The sequence below is a fragment of the Eumetopias jubatus genome, unplaced genomic scaffold (genome assembly GCF_037043125.1).
Source record: "Eumetopias jubatus isolate StellerSeaLion01/CBP00866 unplaced genomic scaffold, mEumJub1_p1.0 scaffold_4, whole genome shotgun sequence".
In the NCBI taxonomy this organism is placed as follows: Eukaryota; Metazoa; Chordata; class Mammalia; order Carnivora; family Otariidae; genus Eumetopias; species Eumetopias jubatus.
In genome coordinates this window covers 138,970,173-138,988,405 of record NW_028274810.1, presented here as the reverse complement: position 1 = coordinate 138,988,405, position 18,233 = coordinate 138,970,173, and the positions used below count along the sequence as shown (strand labels likewise).

The 18,233-nt window shown below is 37.2% G+C and overlaps 1 protein-coding gene and 1 long non-coding RNA gene across 3 annotated transcripts in view; one reads left to right on the top strand and one right to left on the bottom strand.

Annotated features, from left to right (window-relative positions):
- The window catches only part of OXR1 (oxidation resistance 1), a 365,575-nt gene that overhangs the window by 251,150 nt on the left and 96,192 nt on the right, over window positions 1–18,233 (top strand). The window lies entirely within an intron of this gene.
- Window positions 155–1,670, bottom strand: LOC148164609 (uncharacterized). Its single transcript, XR_015768091.1, has 3 exons — window positions 1,612–1,670; window positions 1,149–1,252; window positions 155–222 (listed from the first exon to the last, which is right to left on the bottom strand). It is a non-coding gene; the product is annotated as an uncharacterized LOC148164609 (long non-coding RNA).

Below are 18,233 nucleotides of genomic sequence, written 5' to 3'. Positions count from 1 at the left end.
TAGAAAGGGGAAAAAATCAGGATAAAAAAGATGGTATTTCAAAAGAAAACTTGGTTTCTCATACATTTCTTAAGGTTTATATTCCAATGCTGGTAGATAAGCAAGAGAACGGTCCTGAATTACCTGGCTTCGGGCATTTTGGAAGAAGAGTAGCCTTCAGCATGTTTTAAACTTCCATTGCATTCCTTGCTCTTCTGAAGTGTACTTTTTACTATTGAGAATCTGCAGCAAAAATAGTGAATCGAGATTACTGTTTTATAGTGGAAACATTAAATGCTACGGTAAGGAAAACTGGCTTTTTGAAACAGAAAAAGATAGAACAGTAGGAATATGGTGGTAAATCCATGGTACAATGAGATATTCATTGTATCTCATACAATGAGATATTTGTGTTTTGCATCAACTCTACTATTGTGTGATTTACTCTTGAATTAATGTACAGATGAATGATGATGACATCATTTACGTATAAAGATGACAAAAATGATAAAGGTATCAAACCCCAATGCTTTTAGAACGTCTGCTTTCAACTTCTCCCCTGCAGCCAAGAAACAATCACACTGATACTTAGTTCCTCCAGTTCTAGCAGGGAGCTTATTTGCTGCCTTTCAGAGATGCCAACTCATGCCACTTAGTAACAAAGAAGATGAATCTAAAAAGACCACCAGTGCTAGTACAGTCCATATCTTGAAGGAATCAGCATTTAGGCAAGCCCTAATGCTTTTGCCATCACAGGATATAGGAGGTTGGAGTCACAGGGGATATGGATCACATTTAGGATTTCCCATACTACTATTACTCAGAGTAACTTATTATAAGGAATTCCTAACTGGACTCCTAACCTTTCTTCCTTCTCCTTGCCCTTCCAACCTGTTATCCACACTGTCATCTTACGGATCTTTCTGAAACATAGAACTCATTGGTTCTCTCTTAAAAACCCTCAAAAGATTTACCATTGCTTGCTACATATATTCCAGCCTCCTTATCATGGCACACATAGTCTTCCGTGGTTTGGAACCTGTCTTCCTAGCATCTTTTGTGTTCTATATCCTATTTTAGGAATGCTTATCCGTTGGATTGTTGCAAGAGTTCAATGAGAAAATGTATATAGAGTACTTACTAGTAACTAGTATTTACTGAACACTTACCATCTTGGCAGGTTTCAAGGACTGGGCTGGGTGCTTATGTGTATTCTCCCACATAATCTTCATAGAACCCCATGAGGCGTAGATATTTTTATAATCTCCATTCTCTAAACAAAGAAACAGATTTTGAGAGGTCAGGCAACTTGCCCAAGGTCACACCTATAGACAGAAATGGAGTTGTAATTTTATCTGTACAACTCCAAAACTGGTGCTTTTCTAGGCTTGACTGCTGTCTGACACATTGCCAGGTGCACAATTCAGTTTGATTAAATATTCATTTTTTAAAACCCATTACAATAAATCTTACAGTATCTGGAAAATTATGTTCTTTTTCTTGCTTCCATTGCCCACAAGGTTAACTGATAAACTACATCTTTGACTTTTTCTAGATGCCCCTAGCACCTCTTTTCTGTCCTCTTTCATCTTCACACTCCCCATACTGTAGTGTAATAATTTCTTTAAATACCTATTTTCTCTGATCTGTTGGCAGTTCCTTAGGTGTAGACACCATATCTTCATTGTCCTTGTATTCTCAGAGCTGAGCATAATGTGCAGCACCCAACAAATGCTGAACAGATAAAGAAGTGACGCAAACTCTGAACAGAATTTCAAAATATGTGGGGCTTTGCTTTTTCTCAAATATGAAGAATTCCTCTTTCCATTCACTGTGTAACTGCCCTGACCCTTCAAATAACACTCAGTCAGATTTTATGAAGGAGCACAATCAGACTTATAGAGGTTAGAGGGGGTGCAGAGGAGACAAAATTGCACCCTTTTTCTATTCATTTCCCTCCATAAAATTGAGGGATTTTGTTACCAAAGGAGAGGAGATCAATACTTAGAAATAATTCTTTTAAAATTTAGGATTTAAATTATCTTAAAAGTTTAAATTCTCTTTTAAAAAAAGGAATAGTTATGCTTCATGCTAAGTTGGGTAAGACTCATCTTATGCTTTTCCCCTCCTGATCCTTCTTACTTTTTCCAGAGTTATACCTACATTCATAGCATTTCCCAGAGGTTAGTGAAGTTAGGCAACACTCCTAAATTCTCACATCTGAGAGCATAAGGTAGATCAACTGATAGGCACATGGTCATTGAGTGAGTCAGCGCAAGTCCCTGGAACAGCGCTTGAAGCTTCTGACTACCAGTCCCGGGTTCCGTTTAGCCAACTACTACCGTGCCCCCTGAGGAACTGGGTAAAAATAGAGGATGGAGCAGTTAGCAAAGTAAATCATTGTCATTGCTAGTGTTCATATTCCATTTGTCCGTGTTTGATAGACTAATAGTTTAAACTCATGAATGTTTATGTTCTGTTGGTTAGTATGTAATTGTATGTCAAGAATACCAACACAGAAATAATTCTAGAATTTATATTCTCCCCCAAAATATAGAGTGCACATATATCAGCATAAACACGTGTTAAATTATAAAATAAATAATTTTCATTGAGTATCATTATTCTTTATGAAGAGGAGGGCAAACATTATTTTTTTTTTTGGAGATTTTTTTTAAATTTTTTATTGTTATGTTAATCACCATAGATTACATCATTTGTTTTGGTGTAGTGTTCCATGATTCATTGTTTGTTCACAACACCCAGTGCTCCATGCAGAATGTGCCCTCTTTAAGACCCATCACCAGGCTAACCCATCCCCCTACCCTCCTCCCCTCTAGAAACCTCAGTTTATTTTTCAGAGTCCATCATCTCTCCTGGTTCATCTCCCCCTCTGACTTACTCCCCTTCATTCTTCCTCTCCTGCTATCTTCTTCTTTTTCTTTTTTCTTAAAATTTGTTGCATTATTTGTTTCAGAAGTACAGATCTGTGATTCAACAGTCTTACACAATTCACAGCGCTCACCGTAGCACATACCCTCCCCAATGTCTATCACCCAGCCACCCCATCCCTCCCACCCCCGACCACTCCAGCAACCCTCAGTTTGTTCCTGAGATTAAGAATTCCTCATATCAGTGAGTGATACATGTCTTTCTCTGATTGACTTATTTCACTCAGCATAACACCCTCCAGTTCCATCCACGTCGTTGCAAATGGCAAGATCTCATTCCTTTTGATGGCTGCATAATATTCCATTGTGTATATATACCACATCTTCTTTATCCATTCATCTGTCGATGGACATCTTGGCTCTTTCCACAGTTTGGCTATTGTGGACATTGCTGCTATAAACATTGGGGTGCACGTACCCCTTCGGGTCCCTACATTTGTATCTTTGGGGTAAATACCCAGTAGTGCAATTGCTGGATCGAATGGTAGCTCTAATTTCAACTGTTTGAGGAACCTCCATACTGTTTTCCAGAGGGGTTGCACCAGCTTGCATTCCCACCAACAGTGTAGGAGGGTTCCCCTTTCTCCCCATCCCCGCCAACATCTGTCGTTCCCTGACTTGTTAATTTTAGCCATTCTGACGGGTGTGAGGTGGTATCTCATTGAGGTTTTGATTTGGATTTCCCTGATGCCAAGCGATGTTGAGCACTTTTTCATGTGCCTGTTGGCCATTTGGATGTCTTCTTTGGAAAAATGTCTGTTCATGTCTTCTGCCCATTTCTTGATTGGATTATTTGTTCTTTGGGTGTGGAGTTTGATAAGTTCTTTATAGATTTTGGATACTAGCCCTTTATCTGATATGTCATTTGCAAATATTTTCTCCCATTCTGTCGGTTGTCTTTTGGTTTTGTGGACTGTTTCTTTTGCTGTGCAAAAGCTTTTTATCTTGATGAAATCCCAATAGTTCATTTTTGCCCTGGCTTCCCGTGCCTTTGGTGATGTTTCTAGGAAGAAGTTGCTGCGGCTGAGGTCGAAGAGGTTGCTACCTGTGTTCTCCTTTAGGATTTTGATGGACTCCTGTCTCACGTTTAGGTCTTTCAACCATTTGGAATCTATTTTTGTGTGTGGTGTAAGGAAATGGTCCAGTTTCATTCTTCTGCATGTGGCTGTCCCAATTTTCCCAACACCATTTGTTGAAGAGACTGTCTTTTTTCCATTGGACATTCTTTCCTGCTTTGTCAAAGATAAGTTGACCATAGAGTTGAGGGTCCATTTCTGGGCTCTCGATTCTGTTCCATTGATCTATGTGTCTGTTTTTGTGCCAGTACCATACTGTCTTGATAATGATAGCTTTGTAATAGAGCTGGAAGTCCGGAATTGTGATGCCGCCAGCTTTGCTTTTCTTTTTCAATATTCCTCTGGCTATTCGGGGTCTCTTCTGGTTCCATACAAATTTTAGGATTATTTGCAAACATTATTTTTAATAAACTTTTGTTTAAACTTGTGTGGCAGGATCCTCCATCCCTTGGAGATTCACTAAAGCATATGTGATCTGAATACAGTAGGATATATTTACAAATTATAATCCCATGTCTTAAGGGAGTGAAACTCCCTGCCTCTATCTCTGATTTTGAGGGAGAGCCTTAAAATCTCACCTAGTTGACCTCCTTTGTCTCCTTTTTGTATTGGGAAGTGGTGGCTTATCTTTCTCTGCAGAGAAAGAAGTCAGCTATTATCTGGGTTTAGTTCCTTGCTTGGCTACCTGCCAGCTTTGCATCGTGGACAAGTCATGGAGCCTCCTTTCCCTCTTCTGTCTACATCTACAGCGTGGGGATAATGTTACTCTCCTTCCCCACAAGACTGTTGCAAAGATTAATGACATGTGTATAAACATGAGCTTAAATTAGAGAATCTTGGAACTGAAACGTTCCTTTCCAAGGTGAATCTACCTCACCGTTTCAGAAAGCTAAGAAAACTGAGATGCAGGAATGGTAAATGCTCTGCCCAAGATCATTTAGCCAGAGTCATAAATGTGAGGCTAGAAACCAAATCTTTTGCTTGAGTGTACCTTGTTTTTGTTTTTGTTTTTTTCTTCTCTTGATAGGCACAGCAGAACTGATATTCTCATGGGAGGAACGTAAAGACTATGATAGAATGATCTGAAAGAGGAAGTAGGCTTTTTACACCAAGTAACATGACAGCAGATGAGAAAAGAAAAGAGGAAGGTACAAGGAAGAATGTTTACTGGAGGGTTTATAGCATGCCAGACATACATTAAAAAGCAGAAACTTTTAATTACCCGATTTGTATTACACGGTTAAAATATCTACTAACGATGCTTTTAAATGTACAGGATTAGCAGAAGCACATTCCTTCCTTTCCCTGTTTCTAGTACTTTTCTAATTCTAGGACTTGGCAGGTCTAAACAGTAAGCAGCAAATCCCTGCGTTAGGCTGTGTGGCCACCTGTGCTGCCTGGGGGTGGAGGGGGCAGTGAGGACATTCACGGGGGCTAAACCGAGGAGAAGAGTAGCCACTTAGATTAGAGTACTGGTGAAACCCCTCACTCACAAATGACTCTTCAGTGCTTTCCAATCTTAGTGGTTGGACTGGATTTACAAGTCATCTTGCAGATACCCTCCAATAGTGATATTTACATCCCCATAAATTACTTCAGTGACAATAATTGTACATTCTCCTCTCATCCTATCAGCTTTGATTGGTGGTAGAGAGGCAGAAGAGAGTGTCACTGAAAGCTTAAAGCCCTTAGGAAAGGGTAGGCCTTGATAGGATTTGAGTAGTAGATTCCAAAAGACATTAAGTGCCAGGGGTCCAGAAAAGCTCGTTAAAAAATGTGTGTATGTGTGTATGAGAGAGAGAAGAGAAGAGAGTGAGAGAAGGAGGTAGGGAGGGAAATGTCAAAAACAGCCTTTGGTTGCTTTGCTTTTTTGCTTAGAGCTATAGAGATAACCAGTTAAAATACAAGATGCGATACTACCCTTGTTTCCATGCTGTAGGACTTGATGTTGAATGCTATATCTCATGGGTGCTAGGAAGAACAAGTCCAGTTATAGCCTAGGATTAGCAGGCACCGTAATCTACAACAATGGAAAGATGACAGAGCTGGAAACCGGGAACCTAAATTCAAGCTCCTACTCTAAAGCTGAGCAATTGCATTTGTCTGTCGAGTGAAGACCCCCTGGTTACAGTCACATAGAGCTCTATTTTTCTCTTGTGGAAGAAATCTAGAAGTTGGCGATAACTGGTATAAATTCAGGATGTCAAGTCTCTTTAAAATTTTCTTCACCCTTTCCTCTTGGTTCGAAGAAGCTATAGCTCTGGCCATCACATCCATCTTCTGACAGGAGAAAGGTAGGAAGGAGTGGTACCTTGTATCAGTGAAGCAGAAACTTTCCCAGAAGCCTCTAGGAGACTTCAGCTCATGTCTCTGGGTCTAGAACTGTGTCACAGGGATATCTGGAAAAAGAAAGTGAAAAAAGAGCTTTTTTTTTTTTTTCCTAAATATATTGTTATTTCAAATAGAATGAGGAAGGAAGAAGGGAAGAATGGATATTAGATAGTTAGCAGCTCTTCCTATAATCACTAAGTAACTATATAACTTCAGAAAAGTTATTTATTTGCTCTGCCTATATCATTTTCTGGTGTATAAGATGGATATCATGAATATGAGCTCTATCTTAGCTGCCTGTCCCCGACTTCCCAGCATTGATGAAGGGAAAATAAATGAGGGTTTTAGCAAATTGAAAATCTGAAAGTTAGATAAATAAAAGGTAGCTTTATTAAGAAGGTAATAGAAAGGAAGGGGTTGTTTGTATTAGAAGAAGAAGAAAGATAATACATACTTTCTGTTTCTCTAGTCATTAGTGAGAGTAAAATAAGCACAAATTAACTAAAAGTCCCTGTTGGGCATTGTAAAGATATACAAATAGATAATAAGAACTTAACTTTAAAATATACCACTGCAAATTATTCTCGTGGTTCATGAGCTGTACGAACTCTTGCCATTTGACCATAGTGCAACCCAAGTGTGGTGTCAGAGGATCTTGAAAGTAAACCAAATGATGTAACTCTCATCATTTTTTTAATTTTTAAACACAGCCAGGCTGTGTTCTATGTTGAAAAGTATTTTCCAGTAGATTAATGTGTTAAAATTTTTGTTTCAAGAGTATTACTATATAACCAAAATTAGAATTTAAGTTAAAAGTCAGAGATCAGCTATCTAGTATCCTGGAGCCATCCATATAATAACTTTCTCATAAATCCAGATCCAGAAACAGCCAAATAGTTTATCAATTAAACACATCAGGAGCAACAGAACTCCAAAGTAACACTACTAAACAATCTGTCTCTTAAGAGTGAAGGTAGACATAAATGAGTAAGGCATTTAATTCGTTTAACGATTTGAGACCACTACGTAGAGGTATTCTTTTGTTTTTAACCTACTGAGCCATTTTCTTTATCTCAGTAGCTACCATATGACTGTGAAGCACAGTGAATAGGGGTAGAGACTGATAGGCGTCTTGCTTCTGTATGGATCACGGCTGCACCAATATTCAGTAAATGCTTAGGACAGTTAAATGGGAATTGCTGAAAATAATCTGTAGCATTCTCTTCAAAATAAGATTATTTGGAGAATTTTCTTCTGGCCTTTTGCTGTATGAAGTGGGACCTGACCTCATTTGTGAAGCCTAGAAAAATACACCATGGAGTCAACGGAGCACAGAAGTTGCTTCTGGATCAAGGGAAGTGGTTATCAGGCGTGGAGATCACTGGAAAAGGAGAAAATACTGACTAAATATTTCAAATACTGGTTCAATAGTGAAAGATAGGCAAGATCAGTGTGCAAGCGGGAAGAGATGAGGGGCAGAAAGGAGAACTGGAAGACTGGAATTGTTTGAAATTCGTGAGACTAGAGTCTGCACGCACACAATTACAGCCTGTAGTTTTATGCAGTGATACTTGCTGGCATTTTGTAAGGATGGTAAACAACCGTTGCTTTTCTGTGTATGGGTGGAACACGAAATGAAGAAGGCAAATTGAATGTCTTCAGAAATATTCAACCTTGGACTGTTTATGCACCTCATTTTGTATTTACCTATTAGTCTTTTTTTTTGGCACACACACAAAAATCTATCAAAATATATTTGTGGCTTTAATTTTTAAGTAGCTATAAAATGAATTATAAAAGGTAGAATATTTTATGGATGTGAGTTTAGATTGGGAGCATTTAGTGAACATATAATATGCTTTCCTTGCATCATGTTAGTGTTTATTCATTTAATTCACTCAACAAATATTTATTGAATGACTACTGTGTGTCACTAGTGACCTAGGTTGTGCCATAGGAGATCATAATGAGTCTACTAATAACAATTTGATCCTAATAAGAATATATAAATTTTCAGTGATTTTCAACATAAATTTTCTTGGGAACATATTACTGATACAGTGATTTAATAGCCAACTGAAAAAAAAAAAAATCCCTTCAGTACAGCTTTCATCCTCTGTTCTGGGGAAATTGCTACGTCTGCTATGTATTATGTATAGTACCGTATGTACTTCAATACCCCTCATCAAGATACAGTGCAAAAAATATTTTAAGTACTTGCCGTTTGGAAAACTGAAATAAAATGAGAGAGACTGGGAATATTCAGTTCATAGCCTAGACAAGAAGAAAGAAAATATCTATATTCATGGAAAAGATGTTATTGATATGTTCCCTAAAGCTAAATACATTTTAGGAAGACAGAAAATTTCTTAGGAGATTTAGATCTTGCAAATGCTAAGAATGAAGAAAGATAGGACATGATCCATTTAGACCTACCCTTCAGATTTTAATAAAAGGTTTGGGGAGAAAAAGTAGTGTTCTTTATGTTTAATGTGGAAACAGATATTACCTTCAGGTGGTATCACATCAGGACATAGCTAGCTTTGCAATGCCATCCATTATTACAGTGATTGATTACATAACACATTTTCTGTGTCTTTTACCTTTTTCTGGGTGAGTGGGGGAAAACAGATATGGCCTAAAATCTGAATATGGTTATAAAATGCTATTTCATTTCTGGGTAGTCTTATCCCACTAAATTCCTTTTTATGTTTGCCTTTTAAGCGATATTTCAGGTAAAATGCATTTAAATATCTGGAAATAAAACAACTTGTCAAGTGAAATGCTCTATTATCCAGTAACAGATGGATTGTCCTTGTTGGGTAAAGCTTATTCTGTATCGATCTTGATTTTGTTTTAGGTTGTATATATAATAGCTACAGAAAAAAAACCATGTATAATAGCTACAGAAAAAAAAAGGGCACTTTGTTTTTTAGAGGGAGAGAGTGTGCTTGTATGCACGTGTGAGCAGGAGGAGGGGGGAAGGGGCAGAGCAAAAGGGAGAAAATCGGAAGCAGGCTCCATGCCCAGCGCAGGGCCTAACATGGGGCTCAGTCTCACAACCCTGAGATCACCACCTGAGCTGAAATCAAGAGTCACTCACTTAATTGACTGAGCCACCCAGGCACCCCAAAAGGGCCTTTTTAGACAGCACTCTTTTTGGTGTATGTAATTTAAATTTTTGCTCTCTTTTGTTAAGTTAGACATAATTATGTAGCCTCCCATCTGATTTCTAGTTAAATCACTAGGTTTCTTGCATCACAGGTAAATACTATTACTCCAAAACAACCGCATACTAGTAAAATTATGGTAATACCACTACTCTTCTCTTACCATGTGGCTGCCTTCGCATATGACTCTTTAAAGGAACTTTCAAATGTTCCCTTCAGCTATTTTGCTTTGGCCCTAGTACTCTGCCAATTCTACCTTTTTACTTTACTCTTCATGTTAAACTAAGAGAATACATCTCTGCAACAAATATATTCGTAGTCTCATAGGAAAGACATCTGAGAAAATCAAGCTCAAAAGGAGAAGAAAAAAGAGCTAAGTGTAAAACAATGTTGGGCTCATTGCCTAATTTCTTTTTTGGCCCTGATCATCAGGGCCAGCACTTGCTTGCTGTAAAAAAGATGACTCTTAGTTACTCTGTGCTGATGGAATTTATTATAAAGAAAGTCATGGCTTTAACTTACAATTGCAGACTTCATGGCCATATAATTCATGTGCTGTGTTCCTATGGTCAGTCGTAAAAAAAATTCAAAAGGTACTGTGTTGTTTGGGATTGTACCCAAAATATGAAGTTTAATGTGGGGATTCTCTCCAAACCTCCAAAAACTATTAAAGAAAGAAGGAAATATACGCTTGTCCCATGAGCTCAATTTCAGTAATCTCTTGAAGATTTACTCTCTGACTAAACCTGTCTTGATATTAAAACACTTCTTTATTACTGATAATACACAGAAAGTCTATATAATTTATGTGGGATTTACATGAACGAACAAGCTCCCTTAGTTCTGTAATATACACTTAAGATGTTTGGTTTGGAACTATTTCATTTTGCACAATTTTGTTACCTAAATTTCTATGATGAACTACCAAGAACTAACACCCTTTGAAAGACTTACTTGGGTGAGCTGGTATAAGGTTAAAAATCAGTCTTATTTGTAGGCTATATAACCCATGGTAATCTGAAAGAGAAATTAAAACACGAAGGGACGACGCCTGGGTGGCTCAGTCAGGTAAGTGTCTGTCCGTCTGCCCTTCTGCTCAGGTTGCAGGATGCAGACTCATGTCAGGTTCCCTGCTCAGCGGGGGAGCCTGCTTCTCCCTCTCCCTCAGCCCCTCTCCCCCGACTCATGCTCTCTCTCTCAAATAAATAAATAAAATCTTTTTAAAAAAGAGAGAAATTAAAACATGAAAAGGAAATTTTCTGAAAACTCATCATATGCTCCCTCTTAGGGTCCTGCCTAGTTTGTGATCTGTACTGTACAAAAAAATAAAAGCTAGAGCTGATTTATAGGAGAGCCTAAAATGAACAAAGAGCTGAAAAGTTAGTTTTAGGACTTAGAAGAAAAGTCCCAGAAACTAAAATATTGTAACTTGAAATAAAAAAATGACAAAGACAATAACAATAATAGCTTCCATTTATTGAACACTTGGCATATGCCTTTTTTCACATTACTATAAATATTATACCCATTTTACAGATGAGAAAACTGAGGCTTGGGGAATTAACTTATCCAAGGTCATACAACTAGTAAGTGATGAAAGCAGAAATTGACTCATGGAAATCTGACTCTAGAGCCAGCTATTTAACAAAAGAATCACCATAAAGCATATGATACTCAAACAGATTGAGTAGTTATTTGAATCATAGAAAAGGTGAAATTGATTATTCAAGTTTTTAGAGCTAACATTATTTAAGGAAAGTAAGGGTAATGGAAGAGGAACAAGTTAAATAATATCACATGGAAACAAACATGGAAATCCAGACCATGGGACATAGCCCAGGATCACTGACTTGTTTCTGCAACAAGCCAAATGGCATGGAAAAAACAAACAAAAAAGGATGGGGCCTTTGCTAAGATCTTGCTGCTCCAAGTGTGGCCCACTTTGATTGCAGCAACATTGCTACCACCTGGGAGATTATTAGACATGCAATCTTTCAGGTCTTGCCCCAGACCCTAGTGAGTCTTAAGATCCCTAAGTGATTCATTTGCTCATAGAGTTTAAGAAGCACTGGTCTAGATGACTAGAGACTTAACCGGTTGTAGTATGTAGACCTTGTGTAGATTATGATTCAACAAGCCAATAGGGAAAAGACATTTTTACCTATTGGGGAGGTTGGGTATGGATTAGGTCTTGGATTCTACAAAGGAATGCATGCTATTTCATGTGATAATGGCACATAATAGTTAATGATGGACGTCCAATATTTGATGTTTTAAATTTAGACATATAGACTGATGCATGTAGGGGTGAAATAATGTATCTGGAATTTGTTTTAAAATGTTTTGGCAAAGAAGATAGCAAGAAGTGATACAAATGTGGCAAAATCTTTAAAATTGTTGAACCTGTCATGCTACTCTTCTGTCTACTTTTTTTTTTTTTGTCGTTTTGGATTTTATTTTCATTAGTAGTAAATAAATCCAACTTCAGCCTGTATTGAAAACTAGACAGTATAAGAGGCAAAATATACCCTCAAATCTTCACGCAAAAGATATATCTCAAAGTTTTTCCATGTAGATTTGTATAAGGAACATCTTTTAATTGTTAAAAAATTCTGACATTCTAACATTGTCTGTTAACTTCAAATGTGTGAAGACCTACCATCATACCTGATGTTCTTTCTCTTGTACTTTTTATTATTGTGTTTTTTATTGAAATATAATTAACATAGAGTGTTAGTTTCAGGTGTACAATATAATGATTCAGCAATTCTGTACATTTCTCAGTGCCCATCACAGTAAGTGTACTCTTAATCCCCTTCACCTGTTTCACACATGCCCCCACCCACCTCTCCTCTGGCAACCACCAGTTTGCTCTCTACTTAAGAGTTTGGTTTTTTTTGTCTTTTTTTCTGTCTGTCCATTTGTTTTGTTTCTTAAATTCCACAGATGAGTGAAATCATATGGTATTTGTCTTTCTCTGACTTATTTCACTTAGCATTATACCCTCTAGGTCCATCCATGTTGTTGCAAATGGCAAGATCTAATTATGTTTTATGGCTGAGAAATATACCATTTTACTTATATGTATATATAAATATAAATATACATATAGTGTTTTATATATATATATATAAAGTGGTATATATACACTACTGTGTGTGTGTATACATATATACACCACATCTTCTTTATCCATTCAACTATGGATGGACACTTGGGTTACTTCCATATCTGGGCTATTGTAAGTAATGCTACAATAAATATAGAGGTACATATATCTTTTTGAATTAGTGTTTTCATTTTCTTTGGGTGGAGAACCAGTAGTGGAATTACTAGATCATATGGCAATTCTATTTTTAATTTCTTTTAAGAACCTCCATACTGTTTTCCACAATGGCTGCACCAATTTACATTTCCACCAGCAGTGCATGAGGGTTCCTTTTTCTCTACCTCCTCACCAACACTTGTTATTTTTTTGTGTTTTTGCTTTTAGCCATTCTGACAGGTGTGAAGTGATATCTCATTATAGTTCAGGGAGATGATGATGAGTGATGTTGAACATCTTTTCATGTGTCTATTGCCATCTGTATGTTTTCTTTGGAAAAATGTCTATTCATGTCTTCTGCCCATTTTTTAAATCACATTGGTTTTTTTTGGTGTTGAGTTGTATAGGTTCTTTATATATTTTGGATATTAACTCCTTATTGGATATATCATTTGCACATCTCTTATTCAGTAGGTTGCCTTTCTTCTGTCTACTTTTGGATGTTAGAATTTTTCATAATTTTTTAAAGATTTTATTTATCTGAGAGAGAGTGCATGTGAGTGGGGGGAAGGGGCGGAGGGAAAGGGAGAGAGAGAATCTCAAGCATGCAGAGTCTGATCCCACGACCCCAACATCATGACCCCAGCCGAAACCAAGGGTCAGACGCTCAACCAACTGAGCCACCCAGATGCCGCAAATTTTTCATAATTTTTTAAAAAATACCAAAAGAAGTAGACTTATGCTCTAGAAATTTTGGAAATAACTACAATAAAATTTCTTATAGTAAGAAGGGTTAATCATTTAATGGGATGCCAGAGAAGCTTTCTCCTCTCCACAAAGTTTTTTTTTCTTTTTTTTTTTTAAAGATTTTATTTATTTGACACAGAGAGATGGTGAGAACAGGAACACGAGCAGGGGGAGTGGGAGAGGGAGAAGCAGGCTTCCCGCTGAGCAGGGAGCCCGATGCAGGGCTCGATCCCAGGACCCTGGTATCATGACCTGAGCCGAAGGCAGGCGCTTAACGACTGAGCCCCCCAAGAGCCCCCTCTCCAAAGTATTTTAAAAATAGGACAAATTCATTGGTCTAGGGGCATTTTCAGGTAGTCCTGGCAAAAGCCAGATCCGTCAAGCTCCTTTTCTCAAAAATGATCCTATGGTAGATGTTACAGTTTGTACTTAGGGCCATCGATCTTAGATTTAATGCCTTAGTTGTGTTTAAAAAAGAAAAAGCATTTGATGATGCTTCTGTTCTAGCCCCGTATTTGCTCTCGTCATGGCACTCTTCTCTGGCAGTTCACTTTAATGGTTGACTGATAAAATGTTAAGCTACCTACTCATCCAAACCAAGCATTAAATAGAGTCCTGTCCTGATCTCATTCCGTTGAGAGTCTATGCTTACGTGCAGACTGAGGCCTTTTGATGTTATGTGATCAATAGGAAACCCTTTAAGCTGGTATGTATTTGTCATATAGAAAAGCATTCCTTTCAACATCATATAAACCCTTTATGTACTTACCAACTGCACAGCATATCATTTTTTTTTTGTTTCTGGAAAAGGGAGCAAAAGAGAATTGCCCAAGCTATTAAAAAGAAAACCCAAGCACTTTTGCAGCTTATTAAGTGGCAGTATTTGTGGTAATACATTTCATGTTTTCTGGCTTCTTCCTATAGAAACCTGAGAATGGTTTTCAAGGACTATATAGTAAACTCAGCCGGCGTCCCCAAATGTAGACATTATACTGTTTATAGATGAACCATCGATGCCTGACTGGTTTAGTAGGTGCCTTGTGCTTATAGAGTGAGTCAGCAGATGAGCAAGAATTTACTTTCAGAAACCTTCCCATCTTAACCACAAGTAGTTCTTCCTATATGGTACTATATTTGTTGGTTTAGATTTTATGGAATAATCTACAGCATCTAAGATTTTCCTTTAGACAAATATGTATTAGGAGGAATAAATGAATAATGGGACAGGGGAAGGAATTTTGGTTCTGACTCTGAATCAGAGAATTACTGACACTCAGGTGCTGGTCATTATACTTCTCTAATTGAGAGGCTCCCTATTGATAGGAAGCTGCATTGTTAGATGTGTGTGATTTTCAATTTTGTAGATATTCAAGTTGTTTTCTCTCCCTCTTCTTCCTAGTAGATGCCCAGTTACCTAGTCTCTCCCTCTCTTCCCTCCACAGCAGCAGTCTCTGCATAAAATTGTCTTATTGCTTATTAGCCCTCAGTCAGTACAAACAAAACCTGGTAGTTAAATCGTGATCATCTGCCATTCCATAAACATGTTCTACACACTCTTTTATCCCTTGGCTTGTTTGCTCTGCTACAGCACAGTATTATAATCCTTGGCTAGAGAATTGTAATTAGAATAATTTGTTGTTTCTCCCAACCATGTTGCTGCTCTTAAAATTGTTCATGCTAAAATACAAGAATATTTCAAAATATCTAAAATGCCTTTATGACTGTAGATGGATTTAAGAGGAAACATGGTGCAACGTTTCATAGTCCAAAGAATTAATAAATATAGCAAAAAATGTTATTTCCTTTCATATTTTAAAAGAATATTGCTATAGCAAAAGAAAGAGCTTTAATGTATGTGTGTACACACGTGTATATCCCAAAGGATTCTATCATAGAAATAAGACAGTAAGAGAACACTGTTTAAGGATAATTTTCTCCCAAAAAAGGTATAAAATAAAGACAGACAAAAATAACACATTAAATATTGTATTTAACACATTAATGAAAGAACCAGTAAGATGTTACAACCAGTTCAAAGGAGAATCCAAACAGATATATTAATAGATAAGGATTATTGAAATAAATGTGCAGATGGAGGCACATTCTTCTACTGATGGTGAAAAAAGCCAGTTCAGTCTATTGGACAGAATTCACTTAGACAAGAATGCCTTTGTTTATAGACAGGAATTATTTTGGATTGCTATCAGTTTTTACAATTTATAGAGTTATAAAGTAGCTTCCATAGAGTCAAATCAGATAATCCAGCAGAGTTTACTCTATATACTGCATGGTTTTCCACTAAAGCACAGTGTTTTTTTGTATTGTTTTGTTTTGTTTCCCTTACAGTACTCTATCCCTAAAGGCACCATACCATCAGTGACTCCCTACTATCAACAGAAAGAAGTCCCAATTCATTAGGTAGACACTCACATTTTAGCTTCAGCCTCTTTCAGTGTTTTCTGTTATGCAGTCCAGCACCTTGAAACCCTACATTATTCAGCCTTTATTCCCAAATTCTACCAATCTTTCAAGTCCCTTTTCTTGTGTATTGACCATCTCCTGTAATCTACAGTAGTTCTCAAACTTGACAGAACATCAGAATTACCTGGAGAGCTGATTAAAACACAGATTTCTGGGTTCCACCCATCCTTTCATCCAGCAAGAGCTAAGGTTGAGCCTGAGAATTTGCATTTCTTAAAAGCCTGGGTGGCTCAGTCAATACTTAAGCTTCTGACTGGATTTCTGCTCAGGTCAGGATCTCAAGGTCCTGGGATGGAGCCCCACCTCAGGTTCTGCACTCAGTGGGGAGGCTGCTTGTCCCTCTCCCTCCCTTTCCCTCTGCACTTCTCCCTTCTCTCTCTTTCTCAAATAAATAAAATAAAATCTTAAAAAAAAAAAAGATCCCAGATGATGCTGATGCTACTGGTTTAAAGACTCTTTGAGAACTACCTGCTCAGAGGAACTGTGTAAAAAACTATGGATAAGATTAATGAGACATAAACCCAGCCCATTAGGAATTCACAATCTAATGGAAGTGTCAAAAGCCTGGCTCCCCAAAATATCACTAAAACCACCTTTTAGTAAGACAAAGCTGAGTTAGTACTGAGAAAAGGAGAATACCACCTCAACAGAGCCTTAGTAGGGCTTAGAAGATGGTTCGTCAGGGGAAGGCGGGCAGAAATAGTTGCTATATTTGAGATTTTCAAGTTTAAGGCATGTCTTTCAATGGTTAGGATTGAGTAATGATCATGATATATATGATAATTTATGATATTATGGTTTAGTATTGATAGAATAAGATGAGGATTTGAGGCAAGAGGTTCAAAGAGTTCTGATGTGTGAACTTGTTGGCTTTTTCTGTTAAACTTGATGTGTCATTCGGGATGTTTCTGGAATACACCAGATGACAGTAGAGTAGTAAGGTCATATAAATGTAGACAGTCAGGTGTACTAATAGTTTCAGAGATGGAGAAACAAATAAAACAGAAATATAAACAAATAATTAGTGTGGTAAGATAAGTATAATTTAGTCACAGAGCCCTTTGGGAGAAAATACACAGAATCTTACAACCTCCCTGCAATCTGCCACTGCCAGTAATTCTAAGATCTTTTGAGTGTCCTGCTTTGGTTTATCTTTGGTAAATCGAAGAAAAAGCATTATGTTTGCAGAGGCAATGTTCCTCCTTGTTTCTTTTCTTTCTCTCTTTACACTATTAACATCCCCAGGCCAGACATGCATATTTACACAAATGTATTTTACAAACACTCAATATCAAATTATGGATGAGTGCAAAGAATTCATATTTATTAAGGATCAACTATATGATGCATGCAATGCAAGTGTGTGTGTATATATATTTCAATTAGCTGTATATTAAATTTTTGTAGTAATTATCTTTATCCCCTTGCTCACATAGATGATTCTTATTGGGACCTTAAGGTTATATAGACCCCTGAATATGGCTCTTTTCTATATAATTTAGAACTCATGGTCTCTTCTTTTTGGGAGAGATAAGTAGTGAGTGTGATGATTTTCAAGCACAATAGTCCTCTATTTAAGAATAGTAGAAATGAGCATATATTTTTCAAAGCTTGAGTGATTTTTGCTAAGTAACATAAGCTCTAACCTTTGGTGGCATGAAACTGACATCTGTTACCTTGCAAATCAGTTTTTAGAAATACCCTAAAGTGAGTATAATAAAGCTACATCTGAGAAAAACAAATTAAATCTTTTGAAATTAAAATTCTGGCACATGATTTAAAGTTAAAGCTCAAATTCCTGAAGAAGTACTTAAAACTCTTTGTACCAAATACATCCTGTGTTTGATCATAATACTTGAAAGAATGCCCAACATGCTTTTCAACAGGTTCCAAAATCAAACAAGAAAACATGTATCTTATAAAGTACATTTATCTAGATTTATTCATCACAAGCTAATATGCATTTTTTTTTAAAGATTTTATTTATTTATTCGACAGAGAGAGAGAGAGAGAGCTCAAGCAGGGGGGAGCAGCAGGCAGAGGGAGAGGGAGAAGCAGGCTCCCTGTTGACCAGGGAGCCCGCTGCAGGGCTCGATCCCAGAACCCCGGGATCATGACCTGAGCTGAAGGCAGCCGCTTAACCGACTGAGCCACTAATATGCTTGTTTTATGAAATCATTTATAAATCCTTTATAAAATTCATTTCAATATTCTTTGACTCAAGTTTTGAGAA